A 24,254-nucleotide genomic window follows, 5' to 3' on the forward strand; every position below is an offset into this window, starting at 1 on the left:
CAGTGCTGGTGGTCTTTGCTTCTTCCAGCATGCTAATATTTGTCCGCCTGTCTTTCCAAGAAATTTGTAGGATTTTTTGGAGGCAATGCTGATGGAATCATTCCAGGAGTTAAGTGTGATGCCTGTAGACACTAGTCAATGTTTTGCAGGCATTTGACAGGGTTGGGAGGACAATCGTTTTATAAACAAGCACCTTAGTATCCCTATGGATGTCCCGATCCTGAAACGCTCTCTGCTTCATTTGGAAGAATACTGTACTCGCAGAGCTCAGGTGGTTATGTATTTCAGTGTCAATGTTGACTTTTGTGGAAAGGTGAGTGCCAAGGTGGCAGAAATAATCAACATTTTCTAACATTACACCATTAATCTCTATTTTTGGCCTTGCAGAGCTATTGGCTGGTGACTGCTGGAAGAATAACTTGCTGGGTAGCAAGTCAAAGTTTACATATATCCCAATATTGAAGGGATTCACTGTATTTGATATTGCCATTTGGATTTCAGCAGCTATACACATACATATGAAATGTTGCCTTCAACATTCTTTTTAGATTTGCTCTTTCTTCCCCAGCAAAAGTTGTGCCATAAAAGAAAAAGGCCATATACAAAATATTGTATGACAATGGAATGGATACAAAATATTGTATGACAATGAAATGGACATAAAGACATTTTTAAAACAGCAACTTTGGTAGAAATTACTTGATATGAGCTTATCTTCCCGTGTTAAGGTTTTTTTTTGGGGGGGGGGGGTTACTTCTTAATACACATGCTTATAACCAGACTGTAAGGCTTACTGCTTTGAGCATCACTTTTCTCTTTCCATTAAAGCACCAACTCAAGGAGTGTGATCCTTCCCCTTGCATCTTAAAAGTCTGAATGTTCCAATTTAAAATCTCAGAAGGCTTTCCCATGCCAGTGACAATCTTAATAGAGTCCAATTAGTTCCACAAGGCACTTTCTGATGCTCAGGCCTCTGGCTTGATTGCGGTGACTGGTGGGTATTTCCTGTGTTTAAGCCCACATATGGATCGAGTAAAGCAGTGGCAGAGAGACTACTGTTTTTCCTTCACTACATCTTCATTTCTTTTCTTTTTTTCACAAGCTAAGCCTCTCTTGTTTTTCCTGGCTCTGTTGTGAAAATACTGACCAGAGTCTTGGCTTATGCTACGAAGACTCTTGGCCAAAACAATCCCCTGAAAACCAGTGTGGCAAAATGTATTTTAATCTATACATTCACCACTGAACCATGTGAATAACCACACCCACTGACCCATTTTGTGGTTTTAAAATAACACGGGTTTGCCCCCAGAACGGTTTGATTTATTTGACAAGGTTTTGCGAACTGGGTCTATCAACATTGGAAATGTTCTGAGGCTTGGCTTCTGGCTCTGCATGTTCAGCTACCATGAGAAGTTAAAACACACTCTAGTCACCCTCTGCCTCGATTAAACTCGACAAGGTGGGTGCATTGTGCCTTCATGGAGACTTCTTTAAATAAACTATTTCATAAAATAAACAGATGCTACTTTGAAACAGATTCTCTGCAACAAAAATATAATATTAATGTAGAGAGAGGATATTTGATGATCACAGCATATTTCGTTAAGCATCTCGGACACAATTATTGAAAGTATCTAGCACTTTAAAACAGTTCTGGATAGAATGCATGTTTATACCAAACTGTACACAGCTTCTGTATGTTAAATGATATGTCTGCCCCAACTCCCAAAACTATAGTTGTTGCTGCAATTTTAACCGAAGCAACATGTTTAGATCAGTGCAGTTACATTTGTCTAGAAAGTTGAGGATTGACAATTGTTTAGATTCTTTTTATATAGCTTCCTAAAGCACACTCTCTTCTTGGAAATTGCAGGTCTGGTCATGTGAGCTCGAGGTTATACCTGGACTACTCTTGACACACACTTGACACAGTATAGTCTTTGAAAGTGTAAAATGCAAAAAGCAGGGAGAGTGCTGTCCAGAAGCATGTGAGAACTGCCCTGGCATTTGTTGTTTCCAAATCCAATTCAAAGTGGTAAAAGGACAGCCTTTATAACTCTTAACAATTTATAACGAAGGATGATTCTCCTGTACAAGTCTGCTCATTCTTCAGTTGAAGTCCTTTGGGCATGTCCAAAGCTCACAGAAATGTTTGTCTGGGACTGGGGAAAAGTCCTTCAGGTTCTCAGCACTCTTTAGCTCTGGAACATCCTTTTGAAGGTCTTGCTGCTCAATTGAAGTCTTCCTTTTCAAGACATTGTGAGGAATGAATGTTTTTCAGAGATTTTAAAGAATTCTGCTGCATCTTGTTTTAACCAGTTATCTTGAATGGCCTCCATTTTATTCTTAATTTTTCACTTTTTCCATTCTTATTTTTCACATATTTATTCCGATGTACAAAAATGCTATCTGATGCTTCCATTCTATGTACATTAGACAAGGACTTTTCCATAAAGGGAACAGCTACCACACAAAAAGAGTGTTCTTTTTGAGAATTCTTGAGGAAACAAAGGATTGCTCAAAATAAAGCATGTGGTGCCAGCTACATATAGGAAAACTTGTTGCTTTTCTTTTATATTTTGGTTCTTCGATTCCCAAGGTGATTCTTGTCCAGCTATAGGTCTATATCAACTCGCATGATATCCCCCTCCTTTTTGAAATGAAAATGTGAACTTTGGTACATTTTTTTTCCTAAACTATACATTAGCATGCACGCTTCCCTTAATATAGCACACATATTTCCCTTAATATGTACCAAGTTTTTTTCTCATGGTACATTTATTTTAGTTTAGATTCACACTTAGTTTTGTATGCCACCTTTTTTTTTTTTTTTTGGAAATGCCAGCCTCATGAACATTCAGAATAGATTGGTCTGATGGGACCCAATTTGACTTGGGTTTATCTAAGTATGATAAAGTTTTATCTAAGTTGAAGTCACCTTGCCCACTTACTAAGTAAATTCCTAGAATGACTCCAATGCGTTCTCTGTCACTTGTCTCTCTGTCTCCTACAAAGGCTTTGCAATCGCTGTTCTAAACTTTCCATACTAGAAGAAAAAAAACACAAAATAATAAAAAGGTGCAAATAGTAACAGGTCTCTTACCAATCCTTTGAAGTTAATATACGTTAATATATTTTCTTTTAATTGATGCTATTGGCTTTTGACTTGTCTCTATTGAAACTGTAATAGCATGACCCACTTAAATAGCATTTCATAAAGCTAAATATCCCTCTGTTCATATTTTTCCCTAATTCAGTTTTTACTGCAGTGCATTTGTGAATTCAGCCAAATGTCTTCAATTTAGCCAGCATTGACCTTGAATTTGAACACAAATGTATTTTTGTTTGGAGAAAATAACTGTTTCTGTTATATGCTGCCTAGCCTTCAATGAAATGAACAGACTGTATTACGCTTGGACTGCATTTAAATATCCAATCTGGAATTACCACCCAAACACATAGCATATGCAATTATAAGTGCTCCCGAAAATGGCTTCTGATATTGAAAACTATTTCTAACTATAATATGGATATACCTTTCTGCCTCTATGACACCATTTTCTATTGTTGACAATATTTTTCTTATCGTTTAATGCAGTGGTTCCCAACTTTTATTATGTTTATTTAGTTTAACCCTTGGTTTTGGTTGTTTATAAGTTATATGGAGTTTATTTTATTTTTGTTTTGCCTTGATTGTTGTTATTTGTTGGGGATTGAATGTTTGCCATTTTAGTTATTTTTATAAATCACCCTGAGTCCCTTCAGGGAGAGAGGACAGGCTATTAATAAAATTTTATTATATTTATTTATTATTATTATGATTTCATGGACAGAATACTAAAAGAGCAGGGAGTTAATGATGGTTGGGAATTTCCTAAAAGGGAGATACTGAAGGCACAATTGCAAACATTGCCAGCAAGGATTAAAAATAGGAGAAGTGTAAAAAAACCAATATGGATGTCCAAAGAACTTTTAACTGAGCTAAGATTTAAGAGAAACATGCACAAGAAATGGAAAAGGGGAGAAATCACCAAAGAGAAATTCAAACAAATAACCAACATATGTAGGAAAAAGTTCATAAGGCTAAGGCAGAAAATGAATTCAGGGTTTTCAGAGAGATTAAAATCAATAAAAAAGGTTATTTGGTTATGTCAGTAGAAAAAGGAAGAAAAGGGTAGGGCCTCTGCATAGAGAAAGTAGTGAAATGCTAACAGGGGATAGGAAAAAGGCAGAGCTGCTCGACACCTTCTTTGCCTCAGTCTTCTCCCAAAATGAGATTGGTGTTCAACCTGAGCAATACAGAGTGGATGAGGTAATAGGGGAAATACAACCCAAAATAAGTAAAGAAATAGTCCAGGAATACCTGGCTAGCTAGTCTAAATGAATTCAAATCTTCAGGGCCAGATGAACTACATCCAATAGTATTGAAGGAACTAGCAGAAGTAGTTTCAGAACCACTGGCAATAATCTTTGAGAATTCTTCGAGAACAGGAGAAGTCCCAGCAGACTGGAAGAGGGCAAATGTCCTTATCTTCAAGAATGGGAAAAAAGCGAACCCCAACAATTACCATCCAATCAGCCTGACATCAATACCAGGAAAGATTCTGGAGTAGATCATTAAGAAGGCAGTCTGCAATCACTTAGAAAGGAATGCTGTGATTACTAAAAGTCAACATGGGTTCCTCAAAAACAAGTCATGCCAGACTAATCTTATCCCTTTTTTCCGATAGAGTTGCAGGCTTGGTAGATGCAAGGAATGTTGTGGATGTAGCATATCTTGATTTCAGTAAGGTTGAGAGGAGACATGATAGCCATGTATAAATATGTGAAAGGGTGTAATAAGGAAGAGGGATCAGACTTTTCTGCTGCCCTGGAAAGTAGGACTCAGAGCAATAAGTTCAAATTAGAGGAAAGGAGATTCCACCTGAACATTAGGAAGAACTTCCTGACAGTACAAGCTGTTCAACAATGGAATTCTTTGGCTTGGAGTGTGATGAAAGCTCCTTCCTTGGAAACTTTTAAACTGAGGCTGGATGGCCATCTGTCAGATATATTTATTTTGCTTTCTCTGCATGCCAGGAGGTTGGACTAGATATCCCATGTGGTCTCTTGCAACTCTATGATTCTGTGAGTGATACATGTGTGCTCCTTTTGAAACAATTTGTGGTATAGCTAATCAGTTTATTAAAATAGGGATAAAGAATTAGATGTAGGTCCCTGAACATCTCATTTGTGCTTTTATTGACATTTACATGTCAATAAAATGATGAATCTGTTTAAGCCTGAACTGTAAAATAACTATCCAAATTGCTGAGCCGCTCACAGTTGCTTTTTGATTTCTGCCAGTGGTGAATGGTAGCTTCAATGTCAATGGGGCAGTGAATCTTCTCTATATTTTAGTTTAATTTTAAATGAGTTGCACTATGTGGGATAAATTAAATTCAACATTTTGGATAGCTTTAATATTTTTTAACTAAAATTCTCACGGAAACACTTCAAATTGCGCAAAAGGAAACAGTGGAAATCTCAAGGTAAAAAACATGCCTTCATTTATTTATAGTAGAGCTAAAGTGTTTTGGTGTTTCCAGAATCTAGTGTTAATCTGTTCAGTATTTATAGAAACAAATATGATCCAATGGCATGTCTGCTGTTCATGTCTGTAATTCACATGTACTTTTTTTGTTTATTTCCTAATTCTGCTAATTTTATTTAGGTATAGTCACAGAAATTGTAGTAGTATTTGTGTTTCTTAAAACAAGCCAGATATTCAAAGGCCTTTAAGTATGCACAAGTATATGAATGCATGTTTATATTTATCTGTTCATTACTTCACTCTGCCTTGACAATCAAATCCTCCTTCGTTGGAAATAAACTCCAGACATGTTTGTGTGACTCCATTTCTCTATTCTTGCTTCCTAGCACTGGCACCAGCAGGAATAAATATATCCATAGTATCTGTTCCAATTCCGATTCACTTTTGCTTACAAATTCCTTTTGCAATTAGAAAAAATACAAACTTGTGACAAGTGGCTCATGGAGCCATGTACTCAGGGCTGGAGAATTTCAAACTTTTAACAACAGCCAAAAAAACTTTTCCCCAAGTGACCCTTGTTCTACTTAACCCTGTTTTCGTGTTCAACAAATTGTGATGGTAGTATTACACAAAGTATTTAAATAGAAGAAACCATAAGCATGCATGAAGCTTTTATGTGTGCGTGCGTGTGGCTCAACTGCATTGCTGGGTTGTTTTTTGTTTTGTTTTGTGCAATTTCTGTCATTTCCTTGAACTCTTGAAAGCATTATGGGGAGAAACTCTTTGAATGCATCAATGTAAATAACTTTGTTTTCTCTTCCAGGCAGCATAACCTGCTTTACGACTAGTGATGCATGTAAAGATTTGTCTTGGAAGTGCTGCTTATTGGGTTACAAAATATTACATTAATTTCATTATGCCATAATGACCATGAAGTCCTGAAATGAAGGGGGAAATGCATTATTTTCATTTAAAGAGTGGTGACAGCTTTAAAAGAGCTACCACTAATCTGTTTATTTACATCTATGAACATTTGGCTTTAATGAATTTCTAAATAATAAAATGCCTGTTTACTTGTTGTTCTGATCCATTCAACAGATAAATATATTGAAAATATAGTGAAGATATATAATGGCCATGCCTGAAGGATGATTTAGACCTCCTTAATTTTCATGACTGGCCACATAACATCTGCCAGTCTAGAATATGGGGAAATTTCTTTTTGGATGCCTCAACCAGTGTGTCCAGTGGGATTTTAAGTGCCACATTGCAACAAGTAACTTTTCCGAGGTCTGTGCCTGTGTGTGCTACATTAGAGTTTAGCCCAGAGACTACAAACAGGCAGAATTATGTGCATCTGCAAATAATCCACAGCATAACTTGAAAAGGCACAGCAAATCAGTGGTTAGTCCAGATGGAAATGGAGAAAAACATACAGCTGGCCACATTTTATTTCTTACAAGGGAAAGTATTGTAACTGAATCACTTAACGTTGTTGAGAATATGAAAACATGAAACAAAAGTATTGATCCAAGAATTCACTGAAGAATCCAGATATCCACTGGTGTGTTTGATTTTTTTTAAAGGGTACATGAACTGTTTCTTGGGGAAAGGCAAAACGTAATGCTTTGGCCCTGGCATGCACTGTTCAAGCATACATGAAAGCAAGTGTTATTTGTGTTGTTAATTTTACATTATGCTCACCTTAATTGTATTAGCTGCTAAACAGAGCCAGGAATAATGGCATTTAAAAGGAAAATTGCAATAATCTTCAGAAAGCTGCTCCATAATGGAGGGGCCTAATTAATTTAACCATGCAGCCATCCATAATGGCAGCACTTTATCATTTCCACAGATGGAGGCTGAAGGAATTAACAATGGTTCTTCCCTCCCTCCCTTCCCCTCAACAGTCATCTCTTGTGTTTAGCCAATGAACATTTGTCTTTTTAAAAGATGCATTGCTTTGCCAATGTTAGCATTTGCAATGGTTGCTGGAACTCTCAAGAACTGCATGCTTATATGCTACTCAAAAGAAGAACTGAATGCACCATACTCCTGATCAAAGATAGTGGAATTCTTCAGACAAAGAGTTAAGCTAATTAACTTTCATGTTTCCTTGAGCCCTGTTTTTTTCTGCCACACATTATATTTCAGTCCCTGGGACCAATCCTCCCATACTAGTAATATTATATCTTTTGTGAAAAGCATCAAGGTCAGATTGTCATTTTGCTCACCTTCATTAATCATGTAGTTCTTGTATCTTCTGATAGTTGGAAAACCTTTTGTGGGTGAAGCGACCTGTCTGCAAACCCAATAGTGTATGTTTGTTGCTTAGATTTTATGTCTGAGCTGAAAAGTTTTGCTATTGTCCTTGAATCAATGCACTTTTTATTTCTAATTGTCTAATACTGTGGAAAACACATTCCACAGTATATCCATAAGATATAAATATTTCTAATAAATAATTAAAAATGTGACAAAATATTATTCAATGTATACATAGCAAGGGACAGGATGTAGATCAGGAGTTTTTCTACAAGCATTTCCAACCTGAAGCAAAAGTCTCACCAACACTTTCCAAGAACAGTGAGAAGGCAGAGGGAGGTTGAGAAGGTTTAATGGATACTTGAATTCTGATTTCATTCCAATTTCTGTCCGGCTGTGAGGTTCTCTCCTGTAATCTGAATCACTGTATAGGGCCCTGAATTGAATTGTGGAAGAATATAGACAGATTCCTGAACACTCGTGGAGAGGGAGAGACTATTCCCAGTACTATAACATCATGGGTGAGACTATTGTCGAACTTTACAACTTGAAGGACTCCAGAGAACCATTTGAGAAAACCATAGTTGCAGTGTGTCATTCACAGAGGATGCTACTGCTAGTGTGTAGGGAAGAGTAAAAAAAAATAAAAAGCAAGTTAATGGGAAATTATGTCAGGCTAATGGGAAGCAGCTGGTTTTTATGAATTAGGTAGTAGGCTAGTATTTGTTTTTCAGCCTAGCCAGATGGAGCAGGGGCAATGTCTGTTGCTGGAGCAGCATCTGGGAAATTCCTAAGGAAATAGACATAAGCAAGCCAGACCTCCCCATCTTCTAGCATTTGCCTCCGTATCAGAAATGGCCAGGATCCAAAAGGGATGACAAGCGGCCTTAGCAAAGACTTAAGCAAGCTCTGTCCATCCTTACAGTTAAAGCTTCACTGGGATTCATTTAAGATCAAAATATTTCCAGGCAAGTTGGCACAGGGACTATGTCCTTCTGCAGCTGTCAGCCACACTCCACTTGATTTCATGCCAGTAAGCATTATTCAATGCAGTGCTGTTAAAGCAGAAACACCACCTTTCAAATGGCTGCATCTCAGAATTGATGGCAATGTCATTTTGCAACATGGAAGAATGGGAAAGAAATGCGAGCTATTTATATATTTTAAATCCAGTCATTTATGTTAAAGTAATAAACTCATTCCTAAATGGATGAATGTTTGGGATCTCCCATGACAATTAATAGTCATAAAAAGAAGCCCTTGACAAGTCATAACAACTGATTTTGATCTACTTTATTATACTCATTATTCACCTAACTAGACCGCCCACTTCCCCCCCATGTCTGACTTTATGTAGTTTATAAAAGCCACAGGCATTTTGGCATCCTCTCTTTTTCTTATTCCAATATATCCATGGATTGGCAATAGACTGACTGACTCCAGAACTTTTTAAAAGCCTGTTTTGAGGACTTAGCTTTGAAACAAATTTTATAGCATGCCAGATTTGTAAATTCAGCTAAATCTACACTTTACTCTCAGGGTGTATGCATACGCACAAAATGCCTTTTAATCTTATCCATGGATATGGATACAACCCCTATTTGTTGTAGAGAAAAATTGTTTTGAGCTTTGGACCTTTGGGGAACATGTGTTCTATCAGGATTGTATAGAAACATTCTAAACTTTTCTGAGAACAGAATGATATGGTAGGATCACTTTATTTAAACAAGGAAAGCATAAGACATTATGTTATGAAGTCTCTAGCTATTACCACTAGATAGAGCAACAGATTATGTCATATTCATACTATCGATAGGAGGGAGATGACTCCACCACATCTTATTCTTTTACGTGTTAGCTCATGGGTAAAATGAAGCTATGGCTTCCTTTAGCCTCAACCCCAATGATTAATGGTTAGGGATTGGGGGGATTTAGTCCAACAGTATTTGGGACCCTTTCATACTACAAACATATAGTACTCTAATGCCACTTTAACTGCCATTCCTATAAGTGATGGAATCCTGAGGGTTGTAGTTTGATGTGGCACTAGAGTTCTCTGGCTAAGAATTCTAAATTATTCCTATACTGCAGATCCCTCCCCATACTGCAGATCCCAATATTCCAAAAGATGTTGCCCTGGAAACTAAAATGAAATCAAAATATTATGATTATATAGTGTAAAAGGGCCCTGAAGTGTTGCTGCATCCACAACTTAGATGTTGATTGATTTAAACAATAGCTTACTTTTCAGATGCATAAGGATCACAAAGGAGTTTTATAAGAGTAGCCACTTTCCCACTGAGTGATTTCAGTGTGTTGACCTGTAGGAAAACACAAAAGGAGCTGCAATCAGGAATATACATTTACAGGAGGAGCTGATACCACTTTAGCCTAAGCACAAGGACCAACAAGGTCAAGAGGCACTTCCAGACTAGATTTAACCCCACTTCGGAGTGGGTTTAAGTTCCTATGGGTGCTCAAAAGAAGCAGGCTTTCTTGGGGCCTGTCCCCATTCCAGCATGGTTGTCTCCATTCAAGCGGGCCAATTCCCCTCCCATCTCCTGACACATCATTTTTATGCACCAGGAAGGCTGCCAGAGCAGCCTCATGGTGATCCGGTAAGTTTTTTTTTCATTTTAAGACTTTTGGGAGGGAGGTTGGGAAGAGGGTAAGTGCCTTCCACAGTTCTCCGGGCTTTTGGAAGCCCAAAGAACCGAGGTGGGCTGTGGGTCTGTCCCCACTAGCCCTATACTCCATTAGACCCAGGCCTTTCAGGAAAGCCCAGATCTAATGAAGTGACAAAATAATTATGGAGAAAGCAGATTTACCTGCTTTGTCCTGAACTACTTAGCATTTACAGAGGCGCTGTTTGTATTCCTCAGGTAAAAGTGTGACAGGACCCACGTTTTGGGGCCTGCCTAGAATGACCCAAGGATGGACATAGAGGAAACTGGGTTCTCCAGTTCTTTTTCCAGCCTTACCAAGTAAAATAAAATAGAACAGAACAGAACAGAACAGAATGAAGTACAGAAAAATCACTCTTAAATAATTTGCCATTTTTTCAAAGAGTAAAAGGTTGTTTGATGGGAACTTAGTTTCCTGCAGATAATATGTTAATTTCTTATACTCCCCTCTTAATGTTTTCCAGTGAAACAGTTTTACTCTCATTTTTTAAGAACAGTGCACAAACTTGCAAATCCTTTTTGATCAATAGTGGATTAGGAGTAGGGAGAGAAAAGTGTAAATTATTCACAATTAGTCTGGTAATACCAATATTACACATGCTTTAATTTGTCTACCAGAACATGGATCTGGACAACTGCCATAAGACATTCATTTATTTATGTATATCCCATGTCTAAACTCTCAGGGCAAATAAGAGTTTATTATATAGGTAATACTGCATGGCAGTTAAAGATACTGTTGATTCTATATTTTATTTCTATATTCTATTTTTATTTTCAGAATTTTTAAAAACAATTTTCTGGGGAAAAATAGTAATATGGCCCCAATTTTATAAAACAAATTGAGTGTCCCTATTTTCTAGACTATCTTTCAGAAGCCAGCAGCCTGCGAGAAAAACCAACAATACCACAGGGGTGAACAAATGTATTGTGCCGTAAGCTTTAGTTGATCAAGCCCACTATATCTGATAAAATGGTCCAGGAAAGCTAATGCCACAATAAATCTGTCAGTCTTTAAAGTGACATGGAATGTTTAGGGTGTATTTCCTGTAAGAGATTGGGTGAGCTGCCTCTTTGGAATTTTTCATAAACAGATAGTTTCCCATTTTGTTTTGACTACCAATTAATAGGTATGGTTATCATGAACTAGATGTTTTTTGCACTGTAGCATTACAGGATACTGTCCTTCAAGCCTTGTATTAAGAATAATGATTGACAGCATGCTTTCAAGGTGTCCCGCAGAATTCTTTCCTGGTCCTGCCTGTATACCCCTAATGTACCTTGGGTTTGTTGTTGCTGCTGTCATTGTTTTAATTGCCATCCTATCATCAAGAGCCCTGCTCAGGTCTTGCAGACTCTTGCAGAATCTAGCCATCTAGAATATCGTTTATCCTCTTTACTTAGGACTTCATCAGAAAGGCCAGGCAAAGTATCCTGCTTCGCCCGGCATCAACGTGAAAAGAGGGGCAGTGTGGTGAATCTGTTACCAGCTCCTACATCACACATGAAAAGCATCACCCTCCCGATGAGGACACATGCTTACTCCCATGTTGTGGGGCCTATCGTTTTGTGGGGGAAGCCTCTGGCAATGCTTTCACCCCAGTTGGGGGCAGAGCCTCTGCTGGAAGTCACATGATGTCATGTGATGTCTGGTGTGGGGCTTCGTCTCCCAGACAGGGTGGAAGCATCCTAGAATGCTGAATTTACCCCATCTGATGAGGCCCTTACTGTCTTCTACCTTACCAAACATTGTAACTTTTCTAGTGAGTCAACCTGCCTTTGCACTTTCTTCAGCAACTTTCTTCAGTAATTGTTCTAAGTCTTTGCTATGTTTTGCCTGTAGTATGATATCATCTGCATATCTTACATTTTGGTGCTCCTCACTCCAGTTTTTTTGCCTCCTTTCTCTGAATCTAATCCTGTTTTACATATGGGATGCTCAGCATACAAATTAAACAGAGCAATAAAATGCAGCCAATACAATCAGAAATTATGTTATCTATAAAGTACAGACTGATTTTATTTTGAAATGCTCTGGTGCACTTCATTATCCAATGTGTGTTTGCAATATGATCCATAGTGACCCTTCCTTTCTTAAACCCAGCTTGGATATTTATTGCTCCAAACATGGTAAAGGTCTTTGCTTGCATGGTCCATTGGTTATCAAAATCCCTGTGTCCCTTTCCTTGGGGACTGGAATATGTAGAACCTACTTATTTCTAAATAAAATCTGTCAACAAATATGAAAAACAAAATAATGACCCAGAGATTGGAAACACTCAATGTACATTCCAATCCCCAAGAAAAGGGAAACAGATTTTGTTAACTAATGGACCATGCAAGCAAAGACCTTTATACAGAAGACAGTAAGGACCTCATCAGATGAGGTAAATTTCTGAGGCACAGAAGAAACCTCTAGAAAAACAGGAAGCAAATAGAACGTGACCCTGGTGACTTCCCATTGTTTTAAAAATGGTATCTTCTGGGACTAAAAGAACCTGGGCAGCATAGAAAGATGGAGAAAATTCACTTGCACCTGGGAGCATCTGGGGGGGGGGGGTCTGGGATAGTACACCCTTCATTTAAAGGTTCCCCATGGGCAGCTGTAACAATTAAAGGGTTTTTTTTTTAACCTGGGGAATTGTTTGAATTGGATTGCACTTATTTAGGAAATAATTCGGGCTATCCCTGACTATTCTTTTGGCCAAGAATTCGAATGTATTTAAAGTTAATCCAAGGTGAGCAGGGGTTGAGTTGCCAAAGTCAGTTGATGTCTTAGGCTCAGTACAACTTGTTTCTGGCAGGCAAGTTGTTCTTTAATATCTCTTAAGAGTCTTATGGGGAATCTGGGCTACTTTTCACAGTAGAAAGTTTTCTCTCCAAATAAAAGATATTTCCCTCTGCTTTTCCCCCACTTTCATGAAATGAGGTCCATAGTTTTCAGCTTTTATTGGACTGCAATTCTCCATACTTCTAATCAGCAGTATGCAGTGATGGAAGTGACCGTTCAACAATTACTATTGTCCTTAGCTTGTGTCAAGATCTAGTAAGTAGGTCATGGACAAGAAGCTTATCATAAGGCATTGGATCAACTGAGAGACCAAGTCAGCAAAATCATCCTCCCTGCATGCTCAATCTTTCCATAACTCTTCCGCCACAGTGTAAATTCTGTTAAGAAGGAATTAGCCAGGGCCCCATGTGCCTCTCACTTTTTCCCTCATAAGCCCAGCTCACTTTTCACTGAAAATCTGCCATCCACATTTGGTCTTTACCGTGGCATTCCAGGTTTCCCAGTGATGCTTCCTGAACACCCCCACCCCCAAAATCATTTTAAACACTCGTTGCTTGCCTGGTCTGTAATATTGAACATATGCATTCATTAGTCTTTTCCTCCACCCCCCTCTGCTTTGCCTCCAGTCTGAAAGTATACCTCTAGTAGAAAGATCTAAAGTTGTAGGAAACTGTGGAGGTTGTTGAGTTTACTGGCTCCAAGGACTCTTACAGCATGTTGTCATTTATAACATTGCCAAAGTGTGATTCTATTAAAACTCTGACTAGTGCCTGCAAAGACAATTTACATAACTTCAAAGCTTGAGGGTGCTGTTACTGTTGGCAAGAGCCGTATACAAGCCATGGCAATAGCCAGAGGGATCTGATAAATGTTTTTTTGCTCATGTTTGATATGTATTAAGAAAGAGTGAATCATTCTTCAGCTGAGCAGGCATTTTGCACAATTTGATCTTCACAGGTCTTTTGTCCCCTCTTGCAAATAAACCTTACATGATTTATGGCTATGTTCATATATTGGTTCAGAGTCAGAGGGAATTGCAAGGCTGCTAATCAGTTCAGGAGCTTGAACAAATTGAACATGATATATGGAACATCATAAGCTCTTTTGACATATCATACATCTGAATAAATAATATTTACTGCTGAGCCTGGAATGATTTTTGATAATATTCTTTAACTGAAAGGGATGAATCCACAGGCCAAATCCTTTACAGTATAATTTCCTGATATTGTTAAAAAGTTGTCATTGTTTGATATGTGTATGATGGATCTTTTTGAAGTTGTAGGACAGAAGGCTAAGAAGAAAAAAATAATGGCAAGGTTATAAAATTGGTGATGAAAAGAAGAGTTTATTAGATGAACCCTGCAAGCAGAGGTGGTCCAACCATAAGGTGAACTGGGCACTTGCCTGTGGCGCCATCGTCCCGGGAGGATGGCACCACCCCCGCCTCCTTCTCCTTCGGGCCTTCTGGTGGCTGCGCTGGGCCTCCTGGTGCTGCACGGGCCCACCTTTGGGGCCTTCAGAGATTGTGAGATCTGTGGGAACTTGGAAGCTAGGTAAGTGGGGTTTATATATCTGTAGAAGGTCCAGGGTGGGAGAAAGAACTCTTCTTTGAAGCAGGTGTGAATGTTGTAATTAATCACCTTGGTTAGCATTTAATGGCCCTGTGGCTTCAAGGCCTGGCTTCTTCTTGCCTGGGGCCTAACACCTTTTTTGGGAGTGTTTACTGTCCCTGATTGTTTACTGTCTGGATTTCTCCTGTTTTCAGAGTGTTGTTCTTTATTTATTGTCCTGATGTTAGAGTGTTTTTTTTAATACTGGGGGCTATCTGGGTTATCTAAGTCCACACTGCCCTGTATCCCTGTTCAATGTTTGGTGCTAAATTCACAAATATAGTAATTCCTACATAATATTACCATGTATTGAACTGCTTTCTGTTGATTTGTTGTAAAACATGATGTTTTGGTGCTTAATTTGTAAAAGTGTAATGTAATTTGATGTTTAATAGACTTTTCCTTAATCCCTCCTTATTATTTATTTATTTATTATTATTATTTAAACTTATATACCGCCACTCCCCTAGGGCTCGGGGCGGCTTACAAGAAAGGCTAAAATCTAACAATTTAAAAACATCTTTAAAATATCTTTTTTAAAAAAATCTCAAAAACACTCCCCCAACATTTTCGCTTAGCCAATGCTTTTATTTTTCAGTGATTGGTTTGGGGGGGGGGGACCAAAATTCTGTTCGGCTACACTTGAAAATTACCTAGGGCCGGCTCTGCCTGCAAGCTTTATGTATTTTAAAAGGTTCTTTCAAACACTAGCCTGTAGGCTGCTTTTCAACCCACTCGCAAGTATGTGTGTGTGACTGAGATCCAATGTCAATGAAATCATATGGTGATATAATCATGTGACTGGAGGCTTACACTGAATGACAAAAGCAAGCATTTCTTTATTTAAATAAATAAGCTGTGGATGGAGAGAGGCGACTAGTTCAATCTCTTACCAATGGTGCTGCTGGGTTAAAGGATGGATTGCCAAAGACAAAACCATGGTTTCTACCCCTCCCAATACACAGATACATAACCTGTTGATTTAGGTGGGCAGCACAGTGTAGGTAGGTACTCCTTGCTTCTGGGAACACACCTGATGTATTGGATGGGATGAGACCCAAAAGAATGCAGAATGGGGAATATAATACAGATGGTCACTTGGCCCAGCACATGATGAGGTGCCCAATACCAATTTATTTTTCCTTTCTCTTTCCCCATTCAGAAAAACATGGACAGTGACACATAGATCTTGTATTGGTTGATGGTCCATTCCTCTACTGCTTCATGGTACATGGAATCCTGTAATACGACCAGACCTAAACACTCATTGTGTTCTTGGTGTGTTCCCTCCAATCCCAACACAGTGAGAAGGCACAATGGATTTGGCCAATATCCCATGTAAACTGAATGTGTACCATAGAATATGTTCCAGAGTCCTCTCCGATGTGAATGTTTTCTGTAGGAGACAAGTTGATATGTAAGACATTTGCTAAAAGTAGAAAATTAGAAAATAGTATTAAGAGGAACAATTGTTATATGTTCTAAATGTAATTGACATTTCTTAGACTTATGCAACTTACAACTTGTATCTAAGACAATGTTTGTATTAACAACTGAAGAGCAGTTAATTGACTGACTACAAAAGTACTACAATGTTAACTTTGCTTTCTGTGTAATGTTTACTATTTTTAAAAGAAAATCACTTTCCATTAACATTCCCAATAGCATGATTAACATTAACCAGCCATTATCATGATAATATTTGTCAAGAAATGCATTTGTTTGAATATTTTTGTTAGAAAAAGGCCAAGACCTTTGAAATAAGGGGTTTCTAAACAATTAACATAATATTTACAAAGTTCCTACTGGGTTTTTTCCTCTCCACTTTGCTCAGTTTGCCATATCAAAGCTTGGATTTGTATTCTGTACAGACAAGCAAGAAATTAATATTTTATTCCCTTTTGCTAGATTACACTGACATAAAAATATTTAGCTAACAACCTCTGTGTTTAGTAATCTGCCAGAAGCTTTGAAGATCAAGATGAAAGAATGTTATTAATCCTCATTTGGTGGAGTTGGATATTTGTAGTTACCAAAGCCATGGCCAAAAAGGCAGGGAGTTAGGAAAAGAGGATGAGGGTTTGCATAGCATCCATGTACATAAAACTTTAATTCACACAAGTATTTTCTTTTTTGAGGAGGTTCATTATGATAAAGTAATAATCTTCCTTCCTTCAATCTTCCTTCACTCCTGTGCCAATAAGGGAAAATGTTGCTAAAGAATTGCCAGTTTTCCCCATCTGCTAAGTCTGTAATTCAGGGGAATGGAATAGAATTCTCCAGCAGAGAATTCTGAGTACCTCACCAAACTATAAGTCCAAGGATTATATCAGAAAGTCATGATTGGTACCAAACTGTAGTACTGGTGATACTGGTGCTGACCTGAGAAGCAAAAGATCAGAAATGAAATCTGTGGTTCACAAAAGTGTTCTGATTCATTTTTCCAGCACAAGATCTCACATGTTGCAGAAAATCATACAAAGTTTCTTCAATATTCATCTTAGCTGTGAACAGTTTGTGATACATCAACATGCTTTCATCAAAAGAACTCTTGCTGTGGATTTTCTCCAAATGTGCCAGTGTGGTCTTTGCCTTTGCATAATTCTTAACATATTCAAAAGTTTTCTCAGATAAGGAATTTGCAATCAAGGCTCTCGCCCATCTGTTGACGTCTGTCCACTCTTCATTCTGGTCATCATCATGGGGTGGATCTTCCTGCCAGACCTTGGTTTGCCTTGAATCTAGAAATAACTTCAACCTCTTCTTCCAAGTCAGATAGTTAGATCCATTTTCTGTAAGTTTTAGAAGATTCAGGAAGAGCTCTTGTTTCCTTTCCATTCTTTGTATCTTTAAAAAAATAAAGATGCGTCAAAAATCCAAATACCTTTATTTAAATAAGCCTCTCTGCTCTTTTCAGCCTTCCTATTTTTCTTTCATCACACACTCAGACTGGGCCTATAATTTTTTTTGTTAGGGAAATCCCCAAAATAGTAGAGCATCCAAAATATAACCAAGTTACTTAATTGAGCAGTTGGCTCACAGCAAGCAGAAAAGTGAAGTGTTGTGTGGCTACAAAATAATTTTTGAGTTTAGCAGACAAAGATGCAGAGTTCAATCTTTAAAGTTACTGTACAAAAAGGTTTATTTACAAAAAAAAAAAGAACTACATTCCTTGATATAAAAGAATTGGGTATAAGCATATCTCTAACTCCATAACTTCTAAGTTCCAAAACAAGAGGAAAAACCTCCAAACACTATATCTTTTCAAACACACAGAGTAGAAAGAGATCTGAATGCAAAGATGTAAAAAGCAGAAGTCTTAAGCAAAGGCATGCAACCTGAAGAGTATTCATTCTACATCACCAATCAGGACGAGAGGAGAAAGAAAGAGAAAGATAACAAATAAATACATTCCAACTCACATTCAGGAGTCAGGGGGAAGGGATTCTCTCAGCCTATTCTAAAGCTAACTACCTGTTCTTCATTGAGGACTGCAGACTTGGGCAGTGTGAAGTTGATTTGGGCACACAAGGGGGAAGCCTGGAGAGGTTCTCCCCATAGATTGGGCAATACTGGAAGCCTTCTGTGTTGCCAGGGCGGCGGTGGCATGCTGGTTCTGCCCCTCTGCACCCACGGAGCAGGTACGACGTCATTTAATGGGAGCTGGCTGGCTCCTTGGGTGACCAGGGTTAGATCAGTGTTTAGGAGGCTTAGACAAAAACTGATCAGGGCCCTGATGAAAGCCAGGACACAAAATGGAACAAGGTAAGTCCTGAATGCACACCACTAGCTTTAAGTTATCTTAGAGCTTAGAACACAACACTTTGTCTAAAATATCTTTTCTTCAGATGCTTCTGGAAGTGATATGGCAATGGGTACAAGCACGCCTTCTTCTCCTGTCTGAAAGGGAAACTGTCTTTCAATATATGTGAGCAGCATGTACATGTGGGCATTTGCTAGTTTCTTGCAATCCATCATTGTCCCAACAGGTTGTATTACAATATCCATTACCCCCAGTCAACATGGGCATATGGTTGTAGCAGTGTAACATATTTTTAAGGTACCAGATTCCTTTGTAACTTTGGAGCAAGAGTCTTGTACTGAATCATATGTGAAGCCCCTTTCACTGTGTTGGAGGTGGAAAAGGGAGGGGTGAACACCTGGGAGTCAACTATAATCGGAGACAGCTGCAAATATTTGAGATGTGATTTGCCAAGAATAGTACAGATGTGGACACCTGTGAATTCAGTAAAACCTATTATGAGCAACTCATTGCCCTAATGATGATGATGGAAGCGATGAAAGGGATAAAAATGGAAAGAAAGAACTACATCCTGCTGCTAGCTGAGCCAGGACTCCTGTTAGCTTTCATAGGAGCAGCAACAAAGACCCCCATTCCTCAATAGATGATCTTGGAAACAGAATCAGCATGGAACAGTCTCTGAAAGAAGCCAAGAGTTACATCTTTTAAGACTCACTTCCTAAACTCACATACGGGAAATGAAGATTCCCTTTACATCTTGTGACTTGTTTGGTGGGGCTGCCAAGACCTGGGAAGGAACTTGTCACAAATAAGAAACTACATGTACGGCGATTTGTTCTTTGCCCAGAAATGAAAGTATGACTGAATTATATTACACATGTAAATTTGTATAGGGTAATCTCACCCCTTCTGCAATGTAACTGACATTTGCTGTTACTTTAATAGTTACAAGGCGACCTCATTAATAACAAGAAAGAATATCACATTGAATGCTGCCTACCCTGCTGATTCATTCAGATGTTTTTAAGTAGCTAAAATAAATACATAATTAAGTATATAAAAACATAACTTTTTTTTTTAAAAAAATGGGGAATTAGTTACTTTTTAAAAGTTTTGCAGTTAAACAGTAAATAACTACTTGGAACCATAACTGTAACATTACTGTAAGAAAGTAACTTTCCAAGTAACTGTGGTTACCACAACACTTGCCATTTCTTCTGTGAGCAGATAATGTTTAAAACAAGTTAGTGAACACATGGCCCTTCAGATGATGTTCATCTGCAGATGCCATCAAACCTAGCCAGCTTGGCCACAAGAAGTTTGAGTGAATGATTTTCACATTCCAGGACTCAAAGTAGCATACAATAATTTTTTTTTAAAAGTAACAAAAATCCACAAGATACAAAAATTAAAATGAGATTAAACAATAAAAGCATTGGACCCAAATTTAAACATATGTCACTAAACATTCACACACACCAACTCAACAATTACCAAGGCCTGTCGCATTATTTTGGTGGTACAGGCCTTATATAGTCTATCTTTAAACACCTGTCTAAATAGAAAAGCCTTTACTTGTCTGTAAATAGAAAAGTAGGATGATGCCAGTGTAACTTCTCTGGGAAGGGAGTTCTAGAATCTGTAGAGGTATGGCTTTTGCACTCCCTGGTGTAATGTCTTTCCTTCACACCTTTTTACTTGTTTTCTATTTACTGAATATCAGGTTTTTGAAAGGTGTAGGAACATGCATGTGAAATTTCAGGGAGAATGGAAGTTTTTCATCAGAATGAACAGTTATCTGACACCTAGGAGCTGTATCTCCCTGGGATCTCCGAAAACTGCATCTATACTTCTGGTCTTATCTCTCTTTTCTCAAAACCAATTGTTTGTTTTGGAGATAATTGTTTTTACTATTGTCCCCCAAACTTTCAACTGGTTTTGAGAAAAGTTTTGAGGTTATAGAAATGGAGTGAGATGTTCAATTGTGTCCCCTAGAGGACATAATTGGCCACTGAGAAGTTCAACAGGCTGACCATTACAGCACACTGGTGAAAAGATGCCTTAATAAAAGTAGAGCACTGCATTTGGAATTTGAATCAGTCACTGAACAGGCAGATGTGTAAAGACAGCTCCCCACTGGCTACATATCTGAGGACGCTGGAGATCACTGCGCATTCCAACTGACATCTGGAATAAATTAGGGTGAAGGATCTGGCTGCCTATACTCTCAGTCAGAGGAGAACTTGTTCACTGTGCTAAATCTGAATATTTTAAGCCAAACCATACTTTTTGCTAGGAATGACCTCGTAACTGCTGCCAGAAAAACTCAGAACACACTGGATGCTTTTGGAGCATGGCAGAGTATTAGAACAATAATTACGCTTAGTTCGTTCAGATTTTCTAATAGGGATGATAACTGAGAAAGGTGAGATAGCTAGATGAAATATGAACTCTATACACTCAGAAAGTTTCCTGTTTAACAAGGTCTGAGTACACTTTGGGTGTCAAGGAAAAACATAATTTGTTCCACTTGTTTCCCATAGCAAGAGTCTAGAGGTCTTGCTTGACTACCAATATCAATCACCATGCCATAGTTTTCACAGTCCTTCTGTACAAACATGCTCATCTGCTCCATTCAACAAGTTGAAATCCCAATGACCTTAATGATTCTGGAAGTTGTTAGTATAAAAGTTCTGAAATGATGGCATCTGATGCTTTTGAACCCTGCCTGTCCACATCACTACTTAGATTTTAATAAATAACAAAGATACTGGTTTTGAAGAAAATGTTTAAGGTTATGTAATTTTTTGATCAGAATAGCTTGCCTGCCTGCTTTTGTTCTCATATCAGCTGTATTTTGTTCAAGGAAGGCATCAAACATTTATCCAGATTCAAACTTAAGGGATTCAAATAGATCTCAAAAAGTTGCATTAAGTTTTCTCTAAGAATTGATATAATAAATATAATGAATATAAGAAAAGTTACTATAATGACAGTAGATGATGCTCTAGGACCGTGAAAGACTACAGTTCAAAGGTGATATGAGACTGAACTTCCTGAAACATCTTTTCCTGAGTACACAAAACCAGGGTACATGTAAGCAAGGGGTGGGGGGTGATATAAGGCAGTGATTCTCAATCTGTGAGTCCCCAGGTGTTTTGGCCTACAACTCCTAGAAATCCCAGCCAGTTTACCAGCTGTTAGAATTTCTGGAAGTTGAAGGCCAAAACATCTGGAGACCCACAAGTTAAAAGCCACTGATATAAGGGAATGAGAAGAATGATGAAGGGGAAGAAAAGAGGGAAAGGGGAGTCTCACAGAGAAGTTGATTGAGCCTACAAGAGTGGCAGGGATGGTCTAGAACAGTGGTTCTCAACCTGAGGTCCCCAGATGTTTTTGGCTTACAACTCCCAGAAATCCCAGTTTACCAGCTGTTAGGATTTCTGGGAGTTGAAGGCCAAAAATATCTGGAGACTCCAGGTTGAGAACCATTGGTCTATAAGATGTGGTAGATAGGTCTGCAACACAACTTGGGGAGCATTTTTAGCTTTCCCATACAGTATGTTTTTACAGCCAGCTGTCTGTACTTTTGGAGGCTTTGCTATGGGAATTGTTGTGATGAGTTTCTTTTCTTCAAAATTACCATTATTTCCACTGTTCCATGAACTAAAAATGCAAAGGTAAGTATTATCCTTAAGTACTTGCTTCTTTGACACTTTCTTATTTCTGTTGATTCATCAATTAAAAAGTATAATACGGAAGAAAATGGAGATTGGTTCCAGATTTAGTAACAGCTTAAGTATCATTGATTTCAGGAGATTTACTCTAAATCTGATAAAATCTAGATTCCACACAGGACTCATTTCTTACACAAAAAAAGTTACATCTTTTTTTGGCCATCAATGAAATGTACATAGCTTTTATCTTACGTCTTTACTTCTGTCTAGTGGAGCCAGCCTGTGCTCAGAAAAAGAGACAGTATCCCATTGCAGAGACAATGTAAAAAAGATATTATCTTAATTATCTATTCAGAGATTTGTTTTTTTCTTGTATACTTTTCACCTTCCCTTCTCCTATCTCCCCCATTAGAACATGGAAATACATTTCCCCACTTAGGGCTAGGGAAATATTTGCCTATGTGTATATTTTAATAATTTTATTGCTGTTGGTATTCATCTTTCTTTGGTGATGGAAACTTGTGAAAAGTGGCATCACTGGAGGGTACAAGGAGTGACACCATCAGGGCGGGTGATATCCAAATGATCGTCTATACAATATTTGCAGTGCTTCAGTGGAAATGTTTTTTTTCCAATTTAATCTCTTTAATTAGATATAACCACAACACATTTTTTCATAAGGCCAGTTTACATGTATTATGTTAACATACATATAAGGCTAAATGTCTAGACAAATTTCCTTTTTGGAGCTTCTAATGCTCATATGTTCTGGTCAGAGCTGTCATTATCAGCCAATTACAATCTGCTTCAAATTGTGTGGTTTCATCTACATGCACTACATATTGTTTTTGTTGCTGCTGTTTTTGTTATAGTCATTGATTTTGTTCAATTTTCTGGTATTTTAGTTATAATATTGTGATATGGTCTGATAGAAGATGGTGATGAATTACCACATTAAGTGACACCAATTCCAGCAACGCTGCTGCTTGTGAACCAAACATAATAGGTCTCCTTGCACTGAAATGTGGTAGAGATTCCCCCTTCAGCTATTCCCATAACCTGGCCATGCTTGCCAATGTTTGGGTTATATATGCAGTGTTATTTTCTTGCATTTTGTTTGTTTTTGAAAGCTGCTCTTTTGTTTTACTTTTCATAAAAAACAAAAATGAGATACAAATTCAAGGATCATGGTTGAAAGACAATAAATAAATAAAAACATTCTAAATTCTGGATGAAGCAATCCGCAAGGTAGAAAATGTAATAAAAAGAGACATGTTTTTTACCTGGAAGTAAAGTCCATTGAGAGGGGCCCCTGGTGGCACAGTGTGTTAAAGCACTGAGCTGCTGAACTTGCAGACCAAAAGGTCCCAGGTTCAAATCCCCGGAGCGGAATGAGTGCCCGCTGTTAGCCCCAGCTCCTGCCAACCTAGCAGTTCGAAAACATGCAAATGTGAGTAGATCAATAGGTATCGCTCCAGTTGGAAGGTAACGTCGCTCCATGCAGTCATGCTGGCCACATGACCTTGGAGGTGTCTATGGATAACACCGGCTCTATGGCTTAGAAATGGAGATGAGCACCAACCCCCAGAGTCGGTCACAACTGGACTTAACGTCAGGGGAAAACCTTTACCTAACATCCATTGAACTGAATGGACCTTACTTTAGAGTAGATATCCATAAGCATGAATTACCAACATTGTATCAAAAACTACGTGTACTTAGGAATAAGGCAAATTAAAATGATGGGTCTTACGGATGAATAACTATATATGGGATTTGGCTATAATACTCTTCATATTTTCATTGGCACTAATGGTTTTGCACAGAAAGATTTGTTCCATTCATACATGTTGCTAACCTCCTTTTATTGATCTGACAGACTTTTCCAACGGAAAAGCACAATAAAATGCTGTAGATATTGTTTGTTT

Source organism: Anolis carolinensis, chromosome 4 (assembly GCF_035594765.1).
Source record: "Anolis carolinensis isolate JA03-04 chromosome 4, rAnoCar3.1.pri, whole genome shotgun sequence".
Classification (NCBI taxonomy): Eukaryota; Metazoa; Chordata; class Lepidosauria; order Squamata; family Dactyloidae; genus Anolis; species Anolis carolinensis.